Consider the following 13201-nt stretch of genomic DNA (forward strand, 5'->3'; position numbering starts at 1 on the left):
TTGTCTTAACTGTCTCAATCTGATCTATAGTTTTGCTTTTCTTTTAAACAAATAAAATGGGGGAGATGTGGAATATACTATATAGCATATGTATGTCACAGGGCCTGGTTTTCCAAAGCCTTGCAGTTTCAAATATTGACCTTGAAAGGACAGGAAATTTTCCTCAGGCTATAAGTCTCTGGCGTAAGATAAAGATTTGTGGCACAGCAGGTTGCTGGCTCAAAGACAGACTAGTTACTGATTGTTATGTAAAGATACTGAGAAATTGCTAGAGGGAGAAGGAATGTTTGTTAAGATCAAAGCTTTTGTTGATAGCTTTACTGGAATGTCATCTGGCTTGTTTCACTGAAAGTTACCAGCCTATATTGTTAAACTATAACCCCATCTTTGGTCTCTTCCTGTAACTTCCTGGTCTGGAAAATAAATGCAGGAAGAGAACCCCAATTTGGTGTTAATTTTCCCAAGGAAGGGATGCCTCTTGCTGGAGGGTCCTGGGAAAGTTAACCACTTTGGGGCTTCTCACTACTCAGAAGAGATGGGCTTTGAGTAATCCTTTGCATCTTCGTCACCCGGGGGAAGTGGGGTGACAAATCCGTGGGGGGGAAAGCAACACAAAGCAACATGTAAACCCAAGCAGGCCCATACACATATTTGCAACCCAAATTCACTCCATTTGGTGGTCCAAAATACCTCAAAGGATAAATTAGTTTCAGGTATCACCAAACTGTAGTACCTTGAGGCACCTGGATAAAAACAAAGACCAATCATCTTGAAGCAATGTATTTCCATCTTGGGCCTCAAAAAAAAATCCACAAATATTGTTTCTGGGGGAAAACAAGAAATTCACAGTCAAAATCTCACACAAGATAAATAAAAAGAAATCCACATCTAGGCACAGCATATGAAATTTCAGAAACCAAAAAACAAAGAGTTCAAAAGCAACCAGAGGTAAAAAAGACAGAGCCACTCAAAAGAACCACTATTAGACAGCTGACTCATCAGTAGCAACAACAGAAACCATAAGAGAGTGGAATCATTTCTTCCAAGGACAATTTTTCAAAAAATGAAAAACCTGAACTGCCAACCCATAATTCTGTATCTAATGAAATATCTATCAAGAATGAGGGTGATAAAGCCAGTTTCAGATTTTAAAAAACTGAGTTTACTATAAAAAATTTCATTAAAGAAAAAAAAAAATCTTCAGAAAGAAAGAAAGTAATTCAGGTGAAAAAGTCTAGGATCCCAAGAGGAATCAAGAGAACATAAAGCTGAAATTGACATGAAATTTAGAGGCACATGGTCACCATTTTCTGCCACATAGATCTGAAGAGCAGAAAAGCCAGTTGACAGAGAGAAAGAGCAGATCCATACAGAAAAGGGGAAGAGGCAAGATCATAATAGCTGTGTAAGACTTTGGTTCCAGTTGTTCCTGAGGCCTAAAGAAATCCTGTCCTTGAGAACTGGGAGATACCTCAGTGTCCTTATATTAAACTCTGCTTTTCATTTAGAAACTTTAGAAAGTAGAAGGGCCAGAAATTGATTAAATGGAAAACATACAATAGAGAAAATAAAAATCAAACACTGTTTCATTGAAAAGACTAAGAAAATATATACATCCTCTAGCAAGACTGATGAAGAAAGAGAAGGCACAAAAATACTAGGAATTAAAAAAACAGAGAAATACTTAGTAGAAATTTAAATGATAATAAAATAATATTTTGAACAACTTTATGCAAAGTACTTTAAAAACTCAGACAAAATGGATAAATATCTTAAAAAAAAAAAACCTCTAAAAACTCTCTAAAAACTGACCTAACTAGAAACACAATCCTAAATAAAACCATTTAGAAAACTGAATACATACCTCCCCATAAAATATTAAACCAACCTGCTTCCCCCAAAAATAGCAAGCCCAGATAGTTGAACAGAAGTTCAACCCAACTTTCAAGATACAGATCATCATTTCATGGTGAAAAGAAGAAAAAGATTAGTTCCCAACTCATTGAGGCTGGCATAATCTGGATACCAAAACCAATATAAGAATATAAGAAATAAAAGACAATATAAGAAATAAAAATCACAAGCCAATTTCAGCTGTAAAAATAGATGCAAAACTGTTAAACAAAATATTAATCAACTAAATCCAACAGTATATATTAAAAGACTATCATGACAAAGTTGGGTTTATTCCAGCAGTGCAAGTGTAATTCAACATTAGAAAATGTATAAATGTCATTAGTCACATTAACAGAATAAAGGAGGAAAATTATATGATCATCTCACAAACGGAGAAAATGCATTTGATAAAATTCAATACTCAGTTTTCACATGCAAAGATATCTTAGCCAACAAGGAACAGAAATGTCTTAAGCCTATAAAGAATACCTATCAAAAATCTACAGCACACATTATTCTTAATGGTGAAACATAATAAGCTCTTCCTTTAAAAAATTAAGTGCAACATAAGGATGCACACTATTAACACTTGTATTAAATACTTTACTGAAGTCCTAACTAGACAGTAAGGCTAGAAAAAGAAACAAAAGATGTAGGCATTGAAAAAAGCAATTTTCATTCATAATAGTTGACTACAGAGAAAAATCTAAAATCATCTATAAATTATTAGAATTAATAAAATAATTTAGGAATGTGGCTGAACAGAGATCTATATACCCTCCAAAAGCTTATATCAGCAAACAGAAAATGAAAAGGAAAAAAAAAAAGAAAAACACATTTATAATAGTAATAAAAAATATAGGGCCGGCCCGGTGGCGCACTGCTACAGTGCGCCGCTTGGGAGCGCGGTGGCGCTCCCGCTGAGGGTTCGGATCCCACATACAGACCGGTTCCCGCTCACTACATAAGGATGCACACTATTAACACTTGTATTAAATACTTTACTGAAGTCCTAACTAGACAGTAAGGCTAGAAAAAGAAACAAAAGATGTAGGCATTGAAAAAAGCAATTTTCATTCATAATAGTTGACTACAGAGAAAAATCTAAAATCATCTATAAATTATTAGAATTAATAAAATAATTTAGGAATGTGGCTGAACAGAGATCTATATACCCTCCAAAAGCTTATATCAGCAAACAGAAAATGAAAAGGAAAAAAAAAAAGAAAAACACATTTATAATAGTAATAAAAAATATAGGGCCGGCCCGGTGGCGCACTGCTACAGTGCGCCGCTTGGGAGAGCGGTGGCGCTCCCGCCAAGGGTTCGGATCCCACATACAGACCGGCTGCTCACTGGCTGAGCGAGGTGCGGGCGCAACACTGAGGGTTGCGATCCCGTTGCTGGTGCCGGTCCGGTACGGGTGCGACACTGAGGGTTGCGATCCATTACCGGTCACAAAAAAAGACAAAAAAGGAAAAAAAAATATATATATATATATATCTTGTTCTTCTCTATGAAAAAAAAACATTACTGAAAAAAAATTTTAAATATCTAAATAACCAGAAAAATATACCATGATCAAGGATAAGAAAGCTTAATTCCATAAAATAAAAGGAATAATTTAAATGCATGTATAGATTAAAAGCTACAGGCATCCTTGGCTCATACATAAGGCAAGTCTCAGTTCTTAAATAATAGCTTTTGAGTTTTTGCATAACAACTCAAATTATTTCCCATTCATGGATATTTTTGCAATTGGTATAAACTTATTATTACTAATCACACAGGTATTTTACTTTAATTAAATTGTAATAATAGTTGATATAGCACTTTAGAATTCTGACAGCTGCTATAAACAAGTACAAGTGAAGAGCACATTATTAGGACATGGCTGAGTTCTAGTTGAATGCACTGTGGTCCCATTGGTTCAAAGGTTGGTGTGCACATTCACCACAGTGTAAATTCTGATAACCAACACTGCAAGTGACAAAATCTTGCCAACATTTTATATATTACATAAGGTTTTTTGCTTTTTTGTGTTTTTTTGGCAGCTGGCCAGTATGGGGATCTGAACCCTCGACCTTGGTGTTGTAACACTGCACTCTAACCAATTGAGCTAACTGACCAGCCCAAACACATAAGGTTTTGATACTTGGTAATTATCTGTTAACACTGACAAAACACCATCTCCTTAAAAGCCACCTAAATATGTACAAATTTATTCTGAATATAAATTGTATCTCCAGGGGAAGACAGACAAAACACATTCATAATATAATGATCACATTAGGCTCAAAGAAAATCTCCAGTGGACCTACATCCATGTGAGATCTATTAGCAGTTGCCCAATTGGATAGATCTGAACTTGATCAAATGAATGATTTTCTTTAGGTCTAACCTATTAAGGTTTAATTTTAGTTTACATAACATTTGTGATATTCTACATTGCTGCCTAAACTTTACTTTATCCAAACTTCCTCACAGAGAATTAGAAATAATGATCATTTGCTTTACTGGATGCTAGGAGATAACACCAATAGCTGACATTTACTAAATGCTTATTATGTGCCAGGCACTGTTATAAGTGCTTTGTACGTATAAAATCATGTTATCTTCACAACAACTCTATTAGGTGTTATTATCACCACTGTATAGTTACGAAAACTGAGGTACAGAAAAGTTAAGTAACATTGCCAATATCACACAAGAAAGTGGAGAAGTTTATTAGGGATTCATACCCAGGTAGTCTGTCTCCACAGCCTAGACCCTTAATTACAAAGTTAAATGGCTTTCACACTACTTAAAAGGTACATTAAATTATTATGAAGGAAAAAAAACTCAGCATTAAAAAAATTACCAGTAAGAATTAAATAACAGGTAAGCAATATTAACACCAACACAACTTATCAGAGGTTGTCACTTCACAGCTATTTCAGTTTCGTGGCCATGATTAAGAGTTTTGAAGTTGGACAGACCTGGCTCTGAATCTTGGCTGTGCCCTTTACGAGCTGTGTGATTTTGGACAAGTTTTGTAACTTCACCAAGCCTCAGTTTCCTCATCTGTAAAATGAGAATAATAAACATCTCACAAAACTGTTAATAACATAATTATTGCTGCATTACACTGATATGGTAACTCCAAACAAAATACAGGCACACAAGATAAAAAAAAAAAAAAAAAAAAGAGGCTACCAATTTGCCCCATAAAATAAGACTTTATTATAATGACATTAAAAAGATGATCACTCTGGGCCGAGCCCGTGGTGCACTCGCTGGGAGAGTGCGGCGCTGGGAGCGCTGCTGTGCTCCCGCCACGGGTTCGGATCCTATATAGGGATGGCCGGTGCGCTCACTGGCTGAGCGTGGTGCGGCCGGTCTCAAAAAGGACAAAAAAAATAAATAAATAAAAATTTTTTAAAAAGATGATCACTCCAACTCACTGCAGCAACTCTAAGATCCACACACTAACGCAGATCTATAATCTCTAATACACAACAAATAATACCCTTAGATAAAAGTCAAATGCCTAGAGGTAAATTACTGAATCTTTGAAATAAAATACTGCATACACATAGAGAAAGAGACACAGATAAGACATTGTTATTTATTGAGAGCAACTCCCACAAATCCCATTCCACACAAATCCCTTCTAAGACTGGTATTCCAGGAACTCAAAACAGGAAGAGCTGTGTCAAGAAGGATCAATTCCTGGCACTAGTAGGAAGGAATTTTTATAAGAGAAAAACAGAAAGAAATAAGACATGTTGTCAAAATAGGGTGGACACTGAATCCAGGTCACTCACTGGAACACAAGGGAAACTTATTCAAAACAATCTAGAGTATCTCCATGTTTAATTCTGCAATCATATCTGTATCTCCATTTTCACATGAACTAAAAAACTCTACTCATTTTCTTGTAGCAAATAGTAGTTCTGCAAAGTGTTAAAAAACTGTTTAACTTGGAATTTATTTTGCATATTTCTTCCTGTCCCCAAAGAATATACATGGCTGGTAAGGGTAAATGTTACAGAACTACAGTTATAGAACTGGGATGTAGTTTTCAAAAATGAAAAGTGGGGCTCACTGGTTAGCTCACTTGGGAGAGTGTGGTGCTGATAATACCAAGATCATGAGTTCGGATCCCCGTACTGGCCAGGCACCAAAAAAAAGTAAAGAAAAGTGGTCACAAAGAAAGTATGTATTGAACCATATATTAAAAATCTCGGATTTATGGAGAAAATTACACAAGCAAAATCAAGCTATGAAATGGTAATCAAGGTTAGAAACAAGGCAATTCAGATCAAATATTTATAGAGCACCTACTATATGCAACACAATCAATCAATACACAGTAGCAGAAGGGGTATAGAAAAGTAGTGACATAATCTTTAAGCTTTAGGTTTTCATAATCAAGGAAAGGAAATTAAGAAAACTGCATGACAGAACATTGCAAATGCTTTGAGAGTCACGAATTGCTATGTGCTTTAAGAGGGGCATAAGATCACTGAGCTGGAGCAAGGAAATGAGAAAAGACTTCATGAGATATGCAGCATTTGAAAAGTAGAATTCTAACAAACCTAATTTCTAAATATAAAAACATAAAAATTTTAAACTAAAATGCTTTCCTTCTGTTATTACAGAAGTGTACACTGACTCAGTTACTATTAACATAGAAGGTAGAAAATGAAAATATACCAAATAAATCCAAGAACATTTTCAAAAAGGAGTTTGACAATAACAGCCAAATCTTCAATTGCCATTTACCTTCAAATACTCGTTCAGAGTTTTATAATAAGAAACTTGAAAAATTAAAGAAAAAACAAAGATTTTTAATAACTGAGGCTATTCACTCATTCACTTATTAATACTTTACAAACTTCTAGAAAAGAACTAGAAAAATACAACTGTACACAAAATTTTGCTCTAAGAATTAAGGCAGCAAAACACAAAGGGATATGAAACAAGTTACACTGAGCTGGCTAATAAAAGAAAGCCTAATTGTCCACAACTGTTCTCACCTCCAAAAGTCTAATTTATCATATGAATCCTTACGAAAAAGACACCAAAAAATTTATATATGATGCAAACATTGATTTAAAAATTTTTATTAAAGTATAACATATGTAGAAAGAAGTGCAATCATAAGTGTGCAGCTCAATTACTTTTCACAAAGAAACATACTTATGTAACTAACACCCAGAGCAAGAACAGAACATTATTAGTACCTTAGAAGCCCTTTTATGCTCTCTCTTCCAGTCACTACCCCTTTCCCCAGCAAAGATACCACTATCTTAACTTCTAATTATCATACATGTGTTTTTGAATTTTACTTGTATAAAAAAGAATCATATAACATTACTCTTTTGTGTCTGGTTTTTTCACTCAAAATTATGTTTATAAAACTGATCCATACTGTTGCTCACAGTTTGCTACAGTTTGAATGCTTGTCCTCTCCAAAACTCATGTTGAAATTTAATTGCTATTGTGACAGTATTAGTATTGGGAGGTGGGACTGTTAAGAGATGATTAGGCCGTGAGGCTCCTCTCTCGTGAATGGGATTAAGGTCCTTATAAAAGGATTCATGCAGTGCTTTTGGCTAGCTTGCTTTTCCACTTTTCTGCTATGTGAGGACATGGCTTTCTTCTCCTCCAGAAGAGATAACTGAACCTACCAGCACGTTGATCTTGGACTTCCAAGCCTCCAGAACTGTGAGAAAATAAATTTCTGTTCTTTATAAATTACCCAATCTCAGATGTTCTGTTATAGCAGCAAAAATAAAGACCCAGGGGAAGTAATTGCACCTAGGCCCTTTTGGCAAACAAAGCTGGAATACAAGTACATATATATACACACACACAAGTCTATATAAAAATATATGAATAATTACATACATGCATATATGTATATTTCTCTATCTTTATATTAAAAATCATGAATACATAACCCCCAATTCAAGTCCAACATCAGTGTTTGTTCTAGCTTTCTCTAATTTCCACATATGAAACTCCCCTCTCCAACAATGAAAAACCTGGCTTCCAGTATCCTCAATACACCTACTCATTTGTTCAATCATAGAATTGACAGAAAATAGTTTCAAAATTGCCAATTCATACTACTACAAAAAACCAGCCTACAAACTAGCATTCATTATTTGATTATGGTTCTATTTATGTTGAGTTTGAGAGTATATTATGCTCAAAAAGGTACTTACCTTTCCTCCTTCAGTATGGTTATGTTATTTATTTAATATACAGTTAGATTCATTTATTTCAGTTTCTACTTTATTTTAGAGTTTATCCCCATCTGTATTGATTTTATTTTCTGATTCTGTTTTTTATAAGTATTTAAACATTAGCAAAGTGATGTTTCCAGACATTTTGAATTGGTGTCCTTAGCACTGTTGCCAGGATTCTCTCTCTTCCAGACATTATGATAGACCTTTACAGCTTATGAAGTATATTTCCCACAAGGAATGAGTCTTTATGTAGCCACTGCATACATCTACCACCAGCCCACACAGGTCCAGCTCTTTTCTGGAAATTACTCTCTGGATAATATAGAAAGAAAAATACCCCCTACAAGCTGAGGGCAGCCCCGTCCACTGAGAAGCAGGCAACAGAGCATGCCTGGGGTCCTAGGCAGGAGCCAAGGGCAGCCAGCATGCCCACCACAGCCATGGCTGCCACAAAAGTAGCTCGATGCCACAGCCACCATGAAGGTGGCCCACCAGACACTTGACTGCATTGACACAGGTGAGTTGCAAGAGGAAACTGGAAAAAGAAGAGGACATGGCTCTCCTCAAAGCCCATTCCAGAGTAACAGAAGAAGCAACTGCTCTACCAGTTGACCAGACATCAATGTAGAGACACTAGAAATTCAAAAACCCAAGAAACAGGACACCACTAAAATACAGTAATTCTCAAATACCAGACCCTATAGAGCAGGAAACCCTTGACATGACTGAAAAGGAATTCCGAGTAACAATCTTAATGCAACTCACTGAGATACAAGAAGACTCAGTTCGACAATATAATGAAATGAGAAAAAAAATCCAAGATATGAAGGAGGAAATTCAAAGAGATTAATACCTTAAAAAAGAATGTAGCAGAACTCATGGAACTGAAAGATTCGCTCAACAAAATAAGAAACAGCCAATAGCTTAAGCAGCAGGCTAGAACAATCAGAAGAAAGAATTTCTGATCTTGAAGATAATCTTTTCAAAATAAGCCAGGCAGACCAAAAAAGGAAAAAAGAATTTAAAAAAATGAAAAAAAGTTTCAGAAAGCTAGCAGACAACCTTAAGCACATCTGAATCACGGGTGTTCCAGAAGGGGAGGAGAAAGGAAAGGCATGGAAAACCTATTCAACAAAATAATAACAGAAAATTTCCTTTGTATAGGGAGAGACATGGCCCTTCAGATCCAGGAGCCTCAAAGATCCCCAAACAGATTCAACCCCAAAAGATCATCTCCTCTTGGAGATACATAATCAAACTGGCAAAGCTCAAAAACAAAGAGAGAATCTTAAAAGAAGCAGGAGAAAAGCATCCAGTCACCTATACAGGAGTCCCTGTCAGACTAACAGCAGACATATCAACAGAAACTCTACAGGCCAGAAGAAAATGGGATGATATATTCAAAATGCTAAAAGAAAAAAATGCCAGCCAAGAATACTATACCTAGCAAGGTTATCTTTCAGAAATGAGAGAAAAATAGTATATTTTCCAGACAAACAGAAACTGCAGAAATTCACTACCACATGACCAACCCTACAAGAAATCCTCCAGGAAGTCCTGAATACAAAAAATGATAAACACTACCACGAATACACAAGAAAGAACAAAACCCACTGGTAGAACAAAAATGCAAATGAGAAGGAGAAAGAAACTAAATCTTACCACCAAAAAAACCCATAATGATAATGTAATAATGCCCCTGGTGTTATTGCTGATTTTAGTAATTTCAGTCTTCTTTTTTGCTTGGTCTAGATAAAGGTTTGCAAATTTTGTTGAACTTTTTAAAGAATCAACTCTTGGTTTTGTTGATTTTCTCTATTGTTTTTTAATTCCCTATTTCACATATTTTTGTTGTACTCTTTGTTATTTCCTACTTATATTTGCTTTTGGTTTAGTTCACTCTTTTTCTATTTTTATTTCCCTGTGTTTTTCTTTTTACTTATAGTTTATTTAGGAGAGTGTTGTTTAGTTTCCACACATTTGTGGACTTTCTAAATTTCCTTCTGTTATTGTGGTCAGAGAACATATTTTTTATGATCTTAGTCTTTTTAAATGTATTAAGACTTTTTTGTGGCTAAAAATTTAAAAAAAGAAAGAAGAATAAAATGCAATGGGTCATCTGTATTCCAGCAAGCACATAAATCACTACCAGTAAGATAGATTTCAAATTGTTCTCCTCAGAGAGATACCCCAACATGGAAGGACAGGAACCGGTGGATAGAACTCTAGGTCCCTGCCCTATCTTCAGCTGCTATGCTTTTATTGGTACAATATATTGGGCTTCATTCAGCCTAAGACTTTGTTCATTCAACTTACTCAACAAATATTTACGGAGAGTCTATGCTGTGCCAAATACTGTACTAGGCGTCTGAGGTACTTCAGTGAACGAACTTATATTTACAGGACTTATATTCTAGTTCTGGGGGAGAAAAACCATAAATATAAGTAAACTGGCTGGCCAGTTGGCTCAGGTGGTTAGAGTGTGGTGTTAATAACACCAAGGTCAAAGGTTTGGATCCCCACACCAGCCAGCCACCAAAAATTAAAAAAAAAAAAAAAAAAAAAAAAAAAAAAGTAAGTTATACAGTTAGTTAAAAGATAAAAGTTATGAAAAAAATTGAACAAGATTAAGGGGTTTGGAAGTATCAGGGTCAAAGAGAAGGAACACAGTTTGCAGTACTAGTCAGGGTGTTCAGATTAGGTCTCATAGAGGGGGAAAAAAGCTTCTTCCTTTTGTATAAATAATTTAAGTTTGAAAGTCCCTGGGAAAAAAGACTAGCTGCCCAATTTTCCAGTTGGTGCTAACCCTGTATCTATAGGTCCAGGGACAGGCCATCAGAAAGAAAGACATAAAACATTTTCCTTCCTTCTTTCAGAGAATCTTACCCCCAAATCTGGAATGTTTAGGTTGGTTTTTCTCAGTCCAGATCCTTCTACTTTGAATCGTAAGTAATTAAATATTTCTCCTAGATTCTGGCAAAGGGTTTTCCATCAATCTCAGTTTCAGAAGTATTAAATTTTTATTTTCTTTCAAACTATTACAGCAGGAAATTGGTAGGAAACATCAGGACTGTTAACCAAACATTCTATTAGACCTTTAAACTACATTAACTTTTATCCTATCCAAATCACGCTATTATTCCCACAAGTTTACAACCAACAAAAGACTAAGATACCTAATCTTTCTCAGTTGTGCTAAGTCATATCACTTAAATCCTAAATAACTGTTTGTTTGAACCCAAGTGCAGAACTTTATAATAATCACAGGTAACATTTAATCATTCCCTACTGTGTGCCAGCTATTACTTTGTGAGCCTTACCTGTATTACTACTTTTATATTTCACAACAATCCCCATTTTACAGATAGAAAAACTGAGACATAGAGAGGTTAAATAACTTGCTCAAGGTGGCAGAGCTAGGATTAAAACCCCAGGTAAAGTATGTCATTAACTATGCACATTAAACTGATTCTCAAAAATCTTTCTATAATGCATATTAAGTTAAATCTTGCTAGATTTAGCTAATCTAGCCTAGAAGAAGAAAAATCAGACTTCAATTCTATCACACAACACGTATACTATTTTTCAAACTTTTAACTGAATATTTGATCAGCATGCCATAGTGGGGTCTAACCAAGCTATTAATAAAAAAATGTGATCAGTTATATAAGCAAATTAAATCCAACAATGTATAAAAAGAATTATACACCATGATCACTTGCAATTTATCTCAGGTATGTAAGGCTAGTTCAACATTTGATAATCAATGCAATCCATCAAATTAACAGGCTAAAGAAGAAAAATCACATATCAGATCAATAGATGCAGAAACAGAATTTGACAAAATCCAGCATTCACTCATGATAAAAACTCTCAACAAACTAGGAATAGAGGGGAACTTCCTCAATTTGAGAAAGAACATCTACAAAAAACCTACAGATACCTCATGAAGATCAGGAACAAGGCAAGGATGTCCTCTCTCATCACTCCTTGTTAACATTGTATTGAAGTCCTAGCTAATGCAAAAAGACAAGAAAAGGAAATAAAAGGTATACAGACTGGGAAGGAATAAATAAAACTGTTTTTATGAAATGATTTATGAAAACGACATGATTTTCTATGTAGATATTCTGAAGGTATCAGGGGGGGAAAAAAAAAAAAAACCCTCCTGGAACTAGGAAGTGATTATAGCAAGGCTATAAAATACAAGGTTAATATACAAGTTAATCACTTTCCTATATACCAGCAATAAACAAGAGGAATTTGAAATTAAAAACACAATAAATTCACAACCTCCAAAAATGAAATGCTTAGCGACAAATCTAACAAAATATGTTCAAGATCGACATGAGGAAAACTAACTCTGATGAAAGAGATCAAAGAACTAAATGAATGGAGAGAGATTCTATATTCACAGATAGGAAGACCCAATACTGTAAAGATGTTAGTTCTTCCTAACTTGAACTATAGATTTAATGCAATCCCAATCAAAATCCCAGCAAGTTATTTTGTAAATATTGACAAACTCATCCTATAGTTGATATGGAGAGGCAAAAGACCCAAAATAGCCAGCTCAATATTGAAGGAAAAGAACAAAATTAGAGGACTGATGCTACCCACCCTCACGACTTATTATAAAGCTACCATAATCAAGACAGTATGATACTGGCAAAATAGTAGAGAAACAGATCAGTGGAACAGAATAGACAGCCAAGAAATAGACCCACATAAATACAGTCAACTGATCTTTGACAAAGAAGCAAAGCCAATACAGTGGAAAGAAAAGTATTTTTCAACAAATGGTGGTGAAACAACTGGAAGAAGGAAGGAGGGAGGGAGGGAGGAAAGGAAAGAAGGAAGGAAGGAAGGGAAGAAATTGAATTTAGATACAGACTACACCAAAATTAAGTAAAAGTGGATTATAAACTTAAATGTGAAATACAAAACTATAAAACTCCTAGAAAACAACATAGGAGTAAATCTAGATGAGTTTGGGTAATGTGATGACTCTTAAATTCAACACCAAGGCACAACCCATGAAAGAAATAATTGATAAGCTGAACTTC

The 13201-nt window shown here is 35.0% G+C and overlaps 1 protein-coding gene across 7 annotated transcripts in view; it reads right to left on the bottom strand.

Annotated features, from left to right (window-relative positions):
* Positions 1-13201, bottom strand: part of NUMB (numb homolog (Drosophila)) — a 186539-nt gene that overhangs the window by 90028 nt on the left and 83310 nt on the right. For 6 of the 7 annotated variants that reach the window (XM_008583943.1, XM_008583959.1, XM_008583936.1 and 3 more), the window contains exon 1: positions 4875-4939. The exons of the other annotated variant lie outside the window; for it this stretch is intronic. The gene's annotated coding sequence lies outside the window, so the exon portion shown is untranslated. Of the gene's footprint in view, positions 1-4874; positions 4940-13201 lie in introns of those variants that run through there. 7 annotated transcript variants of the gene reach the window in all.

The sequence above is a fragment of the Galeopterus variegatus genome, unplaced genomic scaffold (assembly GCF_000696425.1).
Source record: "Galeopterus variegatus unplaced genomic scaffold, G_variegatus-3.0.2 Scaffold101, whole genome shotgun sequence".
NCBI classification, from domain to species: Eukaryota; Metazoa; Chordata; class Mammalia; order Dermoptera; family Cynocephalidae; genus Galeopterus; species Galeopterus variegatus.